Source organism: Cervus canadensis, chromosome 14 (genome assembly GCF_019320065.1).
Source record: "Cervus canadensis isolate Bull #8, Minnesota chromosome 14, ASM1932006v1, whole genome shotgun sequence".
NCBI lineage: Eukaryota > Metazoa > Chordata > Mammalia > Artiodactyla > Cervidae > Cervus > Cervus canadensis.
In genome coordinates, this window is record NC_057399.1 from 27,238,909 (window position 1) to 27,253,067 (window position 14,159).

The window sequence follows — 14,159 nt, forward strand, 5'->3', positions numbered from 1 at the left end:
AAAAATCTTACCCCTGAAAAAAACTAAAAATAAATGAAGTCTTACCCCAAATCTGAAATTTCTCCAGTTTATACCGTCTCAATAAATATTATCTTCAGATACTGAAAGGTTCTTGATGGTAACCTGGGTGGTCACTCTCCCACCTTCCTTTCCTTCACTCTTTACACTCAACCCTCCAATGAGTTCTATCAATTCTAATTCCAAAATACATACCAAATCTGCCCAATTAAAAAAAAAATGTTTGTTTATTTGTCCGTATCAGCTCTAGTTGCAACATGTGGGATCTAGTTCCCTGACCAGGGCACAAACCTAGGCCCTCTGCATTGGAAGTGCACAGTCTTAGCCACTGGACCACCAGGGAAGCTGCAGGGTTTTTTTTTTTTTTTTGGTCCCAGTTTAAAACCATTGTCTGGCTTGGATAACTGCAATGGCCTCGTATCTGGCCTTTCACCTCCCACCCCAGCTAGTGCTTTCTGCTTTACACAGAAAGCAGTGTGATTTCTCTTTACAAAGCAGTGATTTAATGTTTTAATATATACTTTATAAAATGTTAGGAGATTTGAAAAAATATACTCAAAAGAGAGCAAGAAATCACCCCTTGGAATAATCACAGTAAACATGTAGTGAGCATTCTTCCAGACGATGCAGTAGGTGTATTTATTTGGTCCGTTGAACAAGGATGTAAGACAAAACTAACCTCATTCTTTTTTAAATACATGAGTCTACCCAACTAGAACATGAGTTACATGAAAGGAAGCCGCTTGTCTTTGTTCCCTGATACGTCCCCAGAGCCAGATAAGGGCCTGGCATAGGAAAGGTCCTCAATAAATATTTGTTGAATAAATTCTTACTATGCAAATAGTATCCATGGCACAATCAATTTATATTTTTTTAAGGTTTACATTTTCTTATTTATTTGGCTGCATTGGGTCTTAGTTGCAGTATATTGGATCTTTGTTACGTCATGGAGAAGCTTTTCCTTGTGGCACAACAGCTTTCTAAGTTGTGGTGCCCAGGCTCTGGACCGCACAGGCTCGTACTTGCGGAACAAGGACTTAGTTGCCTGGTAGTATGTGGGATCTTAGTTCCCTGATCAGGGATTGAACCCACGTCCCCTACTTCGCAAGGTAGATTCTCAACCATTTTACCACCAGGCAAGTCCCACAGCCAATTTTTAAATATTTGATACATTTCATTTCATGGAGAGTTAAGTGTTTTTTCTTTTCATGGAGTTTTAACTGCCTCCCCTTCACTTGTGTTGTCTGCCTTGACTGTATTCTTCCCTTCCTCAGCTTCCCCAGCATTGTGTGAAATCCCTGGAACATCCTGTCCCCCAGAAACCCCTCTCAGGGAGGTTCCTGCCTCCTGCTTCAACCTGGAATGATTCTCTTTAGGCTCGAGGGGATGGGGGACACAAGTCCATCCTGAAATTCCCCATCTGAATTCCATGCCTTCCTTTCTCTGGGGTTACTTCCTTGTTTGGATAGAGAACAGAAAGCTCCGGAAACATCCTAAGAAACTGTTTGGAGTGGGAAAGCATCCCTAGGTTTTCCTGGGGAAAGAGCACTGACCTTTGCTTGTCCCTGGAACCCACCCCAGGCCCCCTCTTCACCGTTCTGTCTGCTCCCTTCCTGGTCCTTCCACTCGCCATGCCTGTCTGTCCCTTGGGCCTTTGCACTTGCTCTTCTTCCTGAATGCTGTTCATCAGGCTCATCGCAGGGGTACCCTTCTCATCCTTCAGTCCTCAGTCTACATGTTCCCTTCTTAAAAAGCCCTTCTCAGACCACTCTTCCTAACGGAGACCTTTCTCTCTACCCCTGTCTCTCTCTCTCACCTCCCTCCATTGATTTCCTTTGTAGAATATATTCTAACTGGCAAGAACATTGTCAGTCTGTGTCTTGCTGGCTCGTTGGATGTCTCCCACCATAGAATATCAGCTCCATGTCTCTCCTGTTCACTACTGTATCCCCCATTCTGGATATGGGGCCAGGTAAATAGCAGATACTTATAACTGTTTGCCAAATGGATGGATGAACACTGCTGCTCTGTGACCTGTTGGACAAGCTTTCTGTAGAATGAGGATGATAGTGGTAGCCGCCACATAATGTGTAGTAAGAGTTAGATGAAATAAGGAATACATTTAAAGAAATGGTTGTCTGCACATAGTAAGACTCAACAATTATTCTTTTCTTTCTCTGTTTCTGAGTTCTCAGCTTAACTCTGACCCTGCTTGGGCAAACTTGAGCAGAACCTGTTGGGCTGTCAGAGTTTATTGAGTGCCTACACACTGTTCTAGTGCTGGAAATATGGTGATAAGCAAAATATAAATCCCTGCTCTTCGGGGACTTACATTCCAAGTTGTCTGATGGTCTAAACACTTTCTCTGATATCTTGTGTCACTTAGGAACTGGAATTACCTGGCTGGGTTTTGCCTGGAGGAGGGGATGAGGACTGGCTTTTCCTGATGGTTTGGCAGATCTCCTCCGACTGTGCACGTTTGAAAGTGGGTTTGCTGGATATGGCATGAGATCTGACGTTATCCCCTCTGAGAGCACATGAGAACTGGCGGAGCTGGCTGGCTGCCAGCAGAGCCTTCTGCCCAGAGGGCCTTGAGAGGGGCAGGGGGAGGAGACGAAAACAGGTGGCAAAAACATCCCCGGGACCCCACCTGCCTGGGGACAGCATTTCTTCTAATTTGCAAACCTTTCCCTATCCTTCCAAAAATGAGTGCTGTCCCAGTTCACCACAGGTGATAAAAACTGATACCTCCACATCCTCACTCATTCTTGCTTGGCCTTGGGTTTCAGCTCAGTGCCCTGATCCAGAGCCTAACACTTAACTTCTGGCCAGGCGGTGACTTCTGCTCTGGGGAAAAGCAAGCCCGTGGTGTTTGCTTAGATCGATTGATAAGAGAAATTACTGAGGATGTTCTTCTTTGACATTTGCCAGGGGTGAAGTTTCATATAAGTGGGGTGGGTGGGTGGATGTGAAATAGCAGTTTGTCCCAGGAGACTGATTATGGGGCCAGAATCCGAATCCCAGGTCTGGAATGCAATCTAATACATGGCCTTGAACATAATGTAGATTGAGTTCATAAGATACTCAGCAAATTAGTCAATCAGTAATTCTAAAGTGTTTTTGATAATAAACACAAAACATGTGAATTATTGAAGTAATATGGTAAATAGTGAAACTTCCAGTGGACAGAACAAAAGAGGTTGGCTTTATTTGCTGAGGAAGCGTCCCTGCAGGATCCTTTGGGGACATGTGTGATAGTGCTTGGTCCTTGATCTGACAGATGTGGAAAGCCTCAGGCAGAGGACTCTCACTCTACAAAAAAATTGCTAATGGAGTCTGGTTGAGAGGACAAGTGGCGAAAAGCATAGGATATATCTGAAATATCACTCCGAGAGAGTCGTTCTTGTTGAATTTCTGTTTAGGGCTTCCCAAGTGGCTCAGTGGGTAAAGGAATCTGCCTGCAATGCAGGAGGCACAGGAGATGGGGGTTCGACCCCTGGGTCAGGAAGATTCCCTGGAGAGGGGCAACCTGCTTCAGTATTCTTGCCTGGAGAATCCCATGGACAGAGCTACATCCCTGGCAGGCTACAGTTCATAGGGTCACAAAGAGTGAGACCCAACTGAGCGACTGAGCCTGCATGCAACAATAGCCCTTAAAGGCTACTAATATAGTAGAAACATGTAAACTGTGGACTTAGATACGTTTTCAAAGAACAATTTTTTAAAAAAGCTTAAGTCATAATTCTCATACAAATCTATGCTGAGTATGTGTTAAAGATTAATTAGAGAGGTGGGGTCCTAAGGCAATATAGCTGATGTCTTTATAAGAATAGGAAGGAACCCCAGGGGTACATGCACACAGAGAAAAGACAATGTGAGGTAGCAAGAGGACTGTCGTCTACAGGGCATGGAGGAAACCACCCCACTGGCACCATAATCTTGGACTTCTGGCCTCTAGAATTGTGAGAAAATAAATTTCTGTCGCTTAAGTACCCAGTGTTTGGTATTCTGTTACGGCAGTCCTAGAGAAAGATAAGAGAGAACATGCAGGAAGGCAAAGCTGGTTTCAAAGAGGATGGAAGAGATGGAGGTAAGTGATCAGTGGCAATGAGAGTACCAGGGCCCAGAAGCTGATCTGCAGGCAGGGCAGAGGAGTGGCTTGTCTTTTTTTTTTAAATAATTTTATCTATTTTTGGCTGTGCTGGGTCTCCGTTGCTATGGGGTGGCTACTCCCTAGTTGTGGTGCACGGGCTTCTCACTGCGGCGGTTTCTCTGTGGCGCACAGGCTTCAGTAGTCGTGTCTCCTGGGCTCTAAAGCACAGGCTCAGTAGTTGTGCTCACGGGCTTAGTTGCTCCGCAGCACATGGGATCCTCCTGGATCAGGGATCAAACCCATATCTCCTGCATCAGCAGATGGATTCTTTACCGCTGAGCCACCAGGGATGCCCTAGGAGTGGGTAGTCTTGACAAGACTTAGCTGGAGAGGGGCGGGGAGCAGCTGGCTGCCCACCCTTCTTTACCCTTGGCCATCACGATATTGCCCTCTCTTTCCCCTCTAACCCGATGCCGTTGTCAACCCCTCACTGCTTTCTGCAAGGATTTCGGCCCGGCTGTGCTCCTCTCTCTCCTCTGCCTTATTCAGTCAAGAGTACATAGCTCAGTTGGTAAAGAAATCTGCCTGCAATGCAGGAGACCCCGGTTCGATCCCTGGGTTGGGAAGAGCCCCTGGAGAAGGGATCGGCTATCCACTCCAGTATTCATGGATTTCCCTTGTGACTCAGCTGGTAAAGAATCTGCCTGCAATGTGGGAGACCTGGGTTCGATCCCTGGGTTGGGAAGATCCCCTGGAGAAGGGAAAGGTTACCCACTCCAGTAATCTCTCCTGGAGAATTCCATGGACTGTATAGTCCATGGGGTTGCTAAGAGTCAGACACAACTGAGCGACTTTCACTTTCACTTTCAAAGTAGGGGTAGCAATTCCATATGGACCTGTAACTGGCATCTTTGTTGCTATCCTTCCATCGGTTTTCAGAGGTGAGCTGGTTGATCAACTGAATTGAATGCATGGGTGTGTATTGGTTTTCGTTTTTTTTAATTTTTTAAAAATTTTATTGGCGTCTAGTTGACTTACAGTGTTGTGTTTCAGGCATACAGCAAAGTAAGTCAGTTATACATATACATATATCCACTCTTTTTTAATTATATTTCCATTTAGGCCATTAAGGAGTATTAAGTAGAGTTCCCTGTGTTATATAGTTGGTCTTATTAGTTATCTATTTTCTATATAGTGGTATATATATGTCAGTCCCAATCTTCCAGTCCCACAAGCATATGTGTGTATTAACGTATTTAATACCTTGGTAGGAGTTGAGGGGAAAGGGGCTTTTGTGGTCCCAGGCCCCCTCCCTGAAGGAGGAGACAGAGGATTACCTAGGAAGCCATTCTGAGATTAGCCCAGATCCCTCCGTGGGACACTATGTGCTCAGTCACTCAGTCGTGTCTGACTCTTTGCAACCCCATGGACTGTAGCCCACCAGGCTCCTCTGTCCATGGGATTCTCCAGGCAAGAATACTGGAGTGGGCTGCATTTCCTTCTGCAGGATGCCATAGGACTCTTGTTGTCCAGCGCAGGGAGCTCAGAGCCCTGGGACTGGGGTTACAATGGGGTTTCTTTTTTCTTTTTAAAGCTGCTAAAATGCGTGGTAATGTTTTTTTGGTGGGGGAGGGGACAGTGGTTCAGAACTGGTTCATCCTGAAGTGTACCATCTGTGGGGACAACTACTCCCCATTACCTGAGTATAGAACACCAGCAGGGGCAGCCTGGGCTTGAGGCTCTCTTTGGAGTGAAATGAAACTGCCTCTCCAGGAAAGGAGAATTAAGTCAGAGCGTTTGGGTGGTGCCTTTTCTCCAGGCCCTTTCAGCTCCGTCTTTGATTCCGCAATGCCTGGCTGCCTGGGTGAAAGCCATACAAACTATTAATAATATAAACAGGCTATTAATTATAGGAAGTATTGTAAATTATTAGTGAAGCATGCTGTGTGGACTGTGACTTATCCGTAAGGTTATATGCTGCTCAGGTCTGTAGGGAGGCCATGGAAGATGAGGTGTGCAGGTCAAGGGCACAGTGACCAGTCCTTGATCCATGGCACCATTTGCTGACCCCGGACAAGAAGACCCTTAAATCCTCCTGGATTTCATTTTCCTCACAAGTAAAATGGTAAGAATCATGTACTAGAATTTTTTTTAAGAAGTGAAAGTGGGGAGAAGGAAATAGCAACCCACTCCAGTATTCTTGCCTGGGAAATCCCATGGACAGAGGAGTCTGGTGGGCTACAGTCCATGAGGTCGAAAAGAGTTGGACATGACTTCGTTACTAAACGGCAGCACAGTTGCTTTATAATGTTGTGTTAGTTTCCACTGTATAGCAAACTGAATCAGCTATATATATATACACACATATCTCCCTTCTTTTTTGGATTTTCTTCCAATTTATGTCACCACAGAGCGCTGAGTAGAGTCCCCTGTATTATACAGTAGGTTCTCGTTAGTTATCTATTTTATACATAATATCTATAGTGTATATGTGTCCATCCAAACCTCCCAATTCCTTCCACCTTTCCCTTCCCCTTTTGCTATCCATACATTTGTTCTCTACATCTGTGTCTCTACTTCTGCTTTGCAAATAAAATCATCTATCAGTTCAGTTCAGTTGCTCAGTCGTGTCCCACTCTTTGCGACCCCATGAATCGCAGCACGCCAGGCCTCCCTGTCCATCACCAACTCCCGGAGTTTACTCAAACTCATGTCCATCGAGTTGGTGATGCCACCCAGCCATCTCATCCTCTGTCGTCCCCTTTTCCTCCTGTCACCCCCAATCCCTCCCAGCATCAGGGTGTTTTCCAATGAGTCAACTCTTTGCATGAGGTGGCCAAAGTATTGCAGTTTCAGCTTCAGCATCAGTCCTTCCAATGAACACCCAGGACTGATATCCTTTAGGATGGACTGGTTGGATCTCTTTGCAGTCCAAGGGACTCTCAAGAGCCTTCTCCAACACCACAGTTCAAAAGCATCAATTTTTCAGTGCTCATTTTTTTGGGCTCCAAAATCACTGCAGATGGTGATTGCAGCCATGAAATTAAAAGACGCTTACCCCATGGAAGGAAAGTTATGACCAACCTAGATAGCATGTTAAAAAGCAGAGACATTACTTTGCCAACAAGGGTCCATCAAGTCAAGGATATGGTTTTTCCAGTGGTCATGTATGGATGTGAGATTTGGACTGTGAAGAAAATCATCTGTACCACCCCGCCCCCCCAAAACAAAGTGAAAATCACATGAGCAGTGATTTTCTAGCAGGGAATTCAGGCTCATTTCTGGTAAAAATGGTGCAGCTGGGTGGCCCACTATTCACCATTGAATGAATGTTTAATGAAGCCCCACTGTATGCCAGCACTGTTCTAGGGGCTGATGATACAACAGCGAGCAAAATGAGCAGAAATCTCTTTCATCTTATATTCTATTGTGTCAAGACTGATGATAAGGGAAATAAGTTAAATGATGTGTTAGTTGGTGATAGGTGGTATGGAGAAAAATAAAGCAAGGAAGAAGGAGGGGAAGTGTAGTGGCCAGGCCCAAAGGCCCCCCAAGAATCCCCTCAGGCATTCATACTCTTGTGTTCCCTCCACAGGGTTCCACATTGTACCAGGGTTAGTCGGTGTGACCCAAAAGGATATGGCAGGAATGATGGAATGTCATGTCTGAGATTAGGTTTTAGAAGATGGTGGCTTCCTTCTTGGGCTTGATCCCTGGTCTCTCCCTCTAGGGGAAGTTGGTTGCCATCCTGTGGGGATAGTCAGGCAGCCTATGATGAGGTCTACATGTAAGGAGCTGAGGTACCCAGTCAGAAGCTGGTGAGGAAAGGGGCTTGCAACCTCACGAGAGACTCTGAACCAGAGCTTGGAGGAAGCCCTGTCTTCATGTTCTGGAGTTGAGGATGTACTTTCTGCATGGCTACCATCACTAGGCCCTGTGCTGAGTACTTTGTTAGCATTTATAATTATCTCACCTAATTCTCCTGAAAGCCTTATGTGGTATGCTATTATTACATCCATTTTACAGATCGAGGCTCAGAGGCTAATTCTTTAGTGCCCAAATCCTTCAGCTAGGACATGTCTGAGCTGGGACTCACACTTGGGTCTCTAAGCTGCCATGATATTCCTCCCCTACTTTGCTCTTTTCAGACAAGGCTTGTGATGCAACACTGATGCACTTTCCCCTTCCTTGCCCTCCAAGTCATTCCTAAATATTGACATTTATTGAGCTCTGTGATCCCAGGCCATACTTGTCCCTCTGTTTCACCTGGAATATCAAAGGGCAGCTCAAATAGTCCAAGGATGATCGTTTATCCCACTCCAGGGTCATAGTTCTGGAATCTTGTAAGAACATTTAACTGGAGATGTACCCTCTTGACAAAGTTTAAGTGCATGATGCTGGTGGTTTAGTCGCTAAGTTGTGTCCGACTCTTGGGACTCCATGGACTGTAGTCTGCAAGGTTCCTCTATCCCTGGGATTTTCTAGGCAAGAATACTGGAGTGGGTTGCCATTTAATTTTGCAGAGGATTTTCCCAACCCAGGGATCAAACCCACGTCTCCTGCAGTGCAGGCAGATTCTTTACCAACTGAGCTACCAGGAAAGTGCACGATACAATATTGTTAATTACAATCACAGCAGGTCTCTAGAACTTATTTATCTTGTGTAGCTGGCACTAGATACCTGTTGAATAGTGACTCCCCACTTCCTCCTTACAGGTCAGGTTTATCTCTAGCCTCTTTTGTCCCCTACAAAGGATACAAACTTTTTGTTTTGTGTTGTTGTTTAATTTCCAAGTCGTGTCCAATTCTTTTGCTACCTTGGGGACTATGGCTCACCAGGCTCTTCTGTCCGTGGATTTCCCAAGCAAGAATACTGGAGTGGGTTGCCATTTCCTTCTCCAGAGGGTCTTCCCAACCCAGGGATCAAACCCAAGTGTCTTTCGTTGGCAGGCAGATTCTTTCACTGCTGAACCACCAGGGAAGCCCACAAACTTCCTGCACTGCCTTCAGTCTGGAACTCCATCTCTGGTGCCATTGGTTGCCTCTTGTTTCTTACTGTTTTTATATAGTTTTCTTTTGTATGATACGTAACTAATTATTAAGATAATGAGAGATGGGATCTCTCACTTCTCAGGTCTTTGATCCACAGATTATGGGGCTTATTGGTCTTCCTGTTGGGAAAACAGATTTCTATCTAGGACACATACCCAAATGCCGTTAAGAGCCAGGCAGCCCCTGGAATCGAGCAGCAGGCCCCGTGGAGCACACAGCCCCCTTGGGCTGCCTTTCTATTTCCTGTTCCGCTGGAGACACAAAGATAAGCGCTATTTCACTTCTTTTAACACTGATGTGAAAGTCCCACAATACAAGCAGGATGATAAGCAGCAACTGTCATGGGCTCTGTGCTGTGGTGATAAGTGGGGCGGGCCAGGGAGGACTGTGGAATGCTGAGAAAATGCTTGCATAAAGTGTGGCTGCAACTCAGAATGGCTGAATAATGTCCCATGGGAATGCAGGTCTACTGTGCACAGACGTTCCAACAGACGACAGCAGTCTGGGTGACTTGGGTGTATGAAATTGACTATCTTTTTTTGTTTTTTGAAGTATTGCTGATTTACAATATTGTGTTATGTTAGTTTCAGGTGTACAACAAAGTGATTCAATTATATATGTAGTTTTTCAGATTGTTTTCCATTATAGATTATTACAAGATATTGAATATAGTTCCCTGTGCTATACAGTAAGTCCTCGTTGTTTATATTATGCATAGTAGTGTGTATCTGTTAATCCCACACTCCTAATTTATCCCCACTGCCCTTTCTCATTTGGTAACCACAGGTTTGTTTTATATGAAAATTGACTGCTTTTTTTATTATTGAAAAATAATTAAAAAATACTTTTCAGGCCAGTATAGTGCAAGTCAAACAAAACATTTGTGGGCTCATTTGGGGTCCTAAAGCTTGGCTGCACATTAGGATCACGTGGGGAGCCTTTAAAAGTGCTGATACCAAATCACACTCTGAGTCAATTAAGTCAGCCTGTTGGGAAGCAGGATGAATCATCAGTGTCTTTTTAAAATGTCCCAGGTGATTTCAAAGTGCAGTTAAGATTGAGAGCTACGAGGCCTGATGACCATCGGTGTGTGACCTCTGATTTCTAAGGGCCTGTTTTAGCAGGAGCTGTGGGTCCCTACTCTACTCGGGCTTTTTCTGTTACTTGGCAGGGTTGCCAGGTGCCAGGTGCCCTGGGCGAGGCCTCCATAGGAAGGCATCAAGTGCCCTCCTTTCGGTTTCTCTTGAGGTCTCCAACTCTGTCATGAAATGTGGGTTTTCATGGTGATGGCAGAAGCGGTTCCTGAGAAACTCACATGTTGTTTCACCTTAAATGGTAGCAAAGGCTCGTTTCATGGTGCACACTATCTGATTTAACAACTTGTCCTGGATACAAGGGCTTCCCTGGTGGCTCAGATGGTGAAGAATCCACCTGCAACTGAGATCCAGGTTCAATTCCTGGTTTGGGAAGGTCCCCTGGAGAACGGAATGGCAACCCACTCCAGTATTCTTGCCTGGAGAATTCCATGGACAGAGGAGCCTGGTAGGCTACAGTCCGTGGGGTCACAAAGAGTCAGACATGACTGAGTGTCTTACCACACACACACACCTGGGTAGAATTTCTTTCTTTTTTGTTTGTTTTTTTTCTTTTGGCCGCACTATGTAGCATGTGGGATCTTAGTTCCCAGACCAGGGATCCAGCCTGTGCCTGCCACCCTGGAAGGCAGCATCTTAACTCCTGGACTACTGGAGAAGTCCCATGGGGTGCGGTTTCTTATTCAGTCACCTGGCTACACTGTCTCTATGTTATATGATAATGACTAGACATCATGCACCTCCCGTCACCTTGCAACTATGTGACAATGCCCATTGGCACTCTCACACCTCTTAAATCTGTACCACCAATTCTTAGTCTTTGCTGAGTTCCAAGCCCATATTTTCAACAATCTATTAGACGCTTTCACTTGTAATGTCTTATAGGAACCGTGGCCTCAAAGTGATCGATCCTGAATTTATTATTATTTTCAATAAATGTGTTACTCTTTCTCTCTCCATTTGCATTTTTCTAAAGGAATTTGCTGAAAGGACACACAAGAGAAGAACTGATAAACCAGAACTAAGGAGAGGAGCCCAGGACACTTGTGGATTCAGAGCCTCGGATACACATGGACAGCCTTTCAGGACGCTGTCTTTGGATGACTCGTTCACAGCTACCTCCAGTACACATGTGTTTCTGCTCAGATTCAGATTCCTGAGCAAGATGAACTGATTGGTGTTTCTTTGGTCATGTGGCACCCTTGACTTTAACTCAGGTAGATGGAGCCTGTGGTTGAAAACCCACCAGAATCAGATAAAACAGGCTGGGTGCAGTCCTGTGGAGTGCTGTTGCTAGGAGAAGGGGAAGAACTTCTAAGGAGCGGAAAAAGGATTTTATAAAAATCATCCTCATCTTATTGATTTAAACATTATGCAGGTAGCAAGTAAGCAAATCACTTGTGAAAAACCAAATAATGAAGAGTATAGAATAATACCTTACTTCTTATCTCACTCTCACCTCCAGAGGTAAGTACTATCAGTTTATGGTATCTTTTTATAGATTTTTTTTTTGGTACATTTAGCTATTGTAAATTTATCTGTAAACTTATATGTATATACACAATAGTTTAACTATTTTAAAATGAATATGATGTACTGCCTTCACTTAATTTACAGACCTTTACCATTTTAAAACTTACAGCTCGACTTCATATCTATTTTAGCAAGTAATGCATGGTCAACATTAATTTAAGCAGTTCAGAAGTTAATAAAATGAAAAGCAAAAATTTCCTTTCTTCTAATCCACATTTTCATAAATTCCTAGTGCTATTCCCCAGAAGTAACCACTGGCAAGTCTCTTTTATATCAGAAGAAATACTGTAAGGTAAACAAGCAGGGCCTCCTAGGACTGCTCCCTGTCTATAGACCAATGTTATAATGTCAATTATCATGTTTATCAGTCCATTTCCATAAATAGAGCAAAACCAATAGTATCAATGGATGGATGATTGCCAAGATTTTTGTTATGAAATGTAGTATTTGTTAAGTTACTGTCAGTAAACTTTCTCCATCTTCTAACTTCCTGACTCCCCAAATATATCTTTTTCGTGTCACAGGGCCCAGGCCAATTTTTAAATCAACATTTTATAGATATCCTTGCTGCTTATAAATCTGACATAGAAACCGGTGTTCAAAGATCTTCATTCTGCTGGTAGGAAGGAAATAAACTAGAACTGGCTTGTCAAAATCCAGTTAGGTAAGTATCTCTCTTTGGACCAGAACATGCAGTATTACATGAACATATCTTAGGGAGAAGGACATTTGCGGGGTTTTTCTGTTTGAATTCTGGGGTAATTGTTTGTTCTGATAAAATATTTTACAGATAGAGGGGACGTTGGGTTTGACTGCTACAACCTTCTTATACCGTCGACCATCTGGAAACAGCTACATCAGCTGTAGAGAGGAGCATCAGCTGGTGTGATGGCTGGTAAGCAATTTTGGGAGCGAAAGCTTGTGTTGATTGCCATCAGCTGGGCACATGAGGCAGGGCAGTTCTTAGCTCTTCACTGAGCTGCACGCAGGACATTCTGGACACACTGTGGCCTGCTGCTCGGATCTTTTTTAATCTAATGAAAGGAATTCTGAGAATGCAAAGGGATCGCCATCCCCCTAGGCGTGCTAAGAACTCCTCTGCTTCTTGAGATCATGAGAAGCAGAAGGAAAGTGGAGAGAAGTAAAAAGTGTAATTATTCTTTTTTTTAATTTAATTAATCTATGGGTCTTTAATCAATCCGCTGGGTCTTCACTGCTGTGCACAGACTATCTCTGGTCGTGGCGTGCAGGCGTCTCTCTGCAGGGGCTTCTTTTGTTGAGGAGCACAGGCTCTAGAGCCCCCGGGCTTCAGTAGTCACAGCTGGCAGGATCTTTCGTTGTGGTATGTAGGCTCTAGAGCACACGCTCAGGCTTGGTTGCCTCTTGGCATATAGGATCTTAGTTCCCTGACCAGGGATCAAACCCTCGTTCCCTGCAGGTGGATTCTTAACCACTGCACCAACAGGGAAGTCCAGGAGTACAATTATTCTGTGCTGGCTCTGGGACAGCTAAATACCCTTGCTATGTTCTTGAGGGAATTTGGTTTTCCCTTTTGTGGAAGTTGGGCTCCTCTTGTTATCAACACTAGGTCTTTCGTCCTTCACCTCCCTTCCAATCAGACCCTCTCTGTATATGTAATAAATCCCCACTCATTGGCCCATGACTAAAACATAAGCTCAAAACTGGGCAATGCACACAGTATACACTTGCTTAACCATTTGCTGAATTAACTGAGAAGAATTCACAGTTAACGGTAGAAACCCTCTACTTGGAGTCAAGCAATTGGGAATTCCTCTTTATTTTGTTTGGTTGCAGCCTGCAGGGCTGGGTGAAAGGGTGTTGTGTTTACTTGTAGTAGCTAAAAGTGATGTAGCCAAGGGGTAAAATCAGAACCACAGGTACACAGAACTGACCATCAAACTTAAGGGCAGGATGAAGAGAAATTGGGAGGATAAATGCATATGTCTGTAGCTAGGCATTTGTGATGGGGGATACAATCTATTGTAAGGAATTGAGAGGGGCGGACAGTCAGGACTCTCTTTTGGTGGGTGTTCTGACATGGTGGCCTGAGGGAGTCCTGACGGGCCCATCACTTACATACACTGACTTCTCACAAATTTCTATGGTATGTTTTTTAATAATTCATAGAATAGATAGAAAATAAGAATACAGAACCCCTGAACAATACTGTCAACCAGCCAGACCTAATTGACATTTGTAGAACATTCTACCCAACAACAGCAGAATAAACACTCTCAAGTGCACATGGAACATCTACCAAGATGGACCATATTCTGGGCCATGAAACAAGTCTCAATAAATTTGAAAGAATTCATGTCATACAAAGTATGTTCTCTGATCACAGTGGA

The 14,159-nt window shown here is 44.2% G+C and overlaps 1 long non-coding RNA gene across 1 annotated transcript in view; it reads left to right on the forward strand.

The window, feature by feature from the left end:
• The window catches only part of LOC122453229, a 74,248-nt gene extending 61,561 nt beyond the window's left edge, over positions 1-12,687 (forward strand). The window contains exons 2-4 of the long non-coding RNA XR_006272981.1: positions 11,234-11,724; positions 12,315-12,454; positions 12,581-12,687. This is a non-coding gene — a long non-coding RNA (uncharacterized LOC122453229). The remainder of the gene's footprint in view (positions 1-11,233; positions 11,725-12,314; positions 12,455-12,580) is intronic.
• The last annotated feature ends 1,472 nt before the right edge of the window (positions 12,688-14,159 follow it).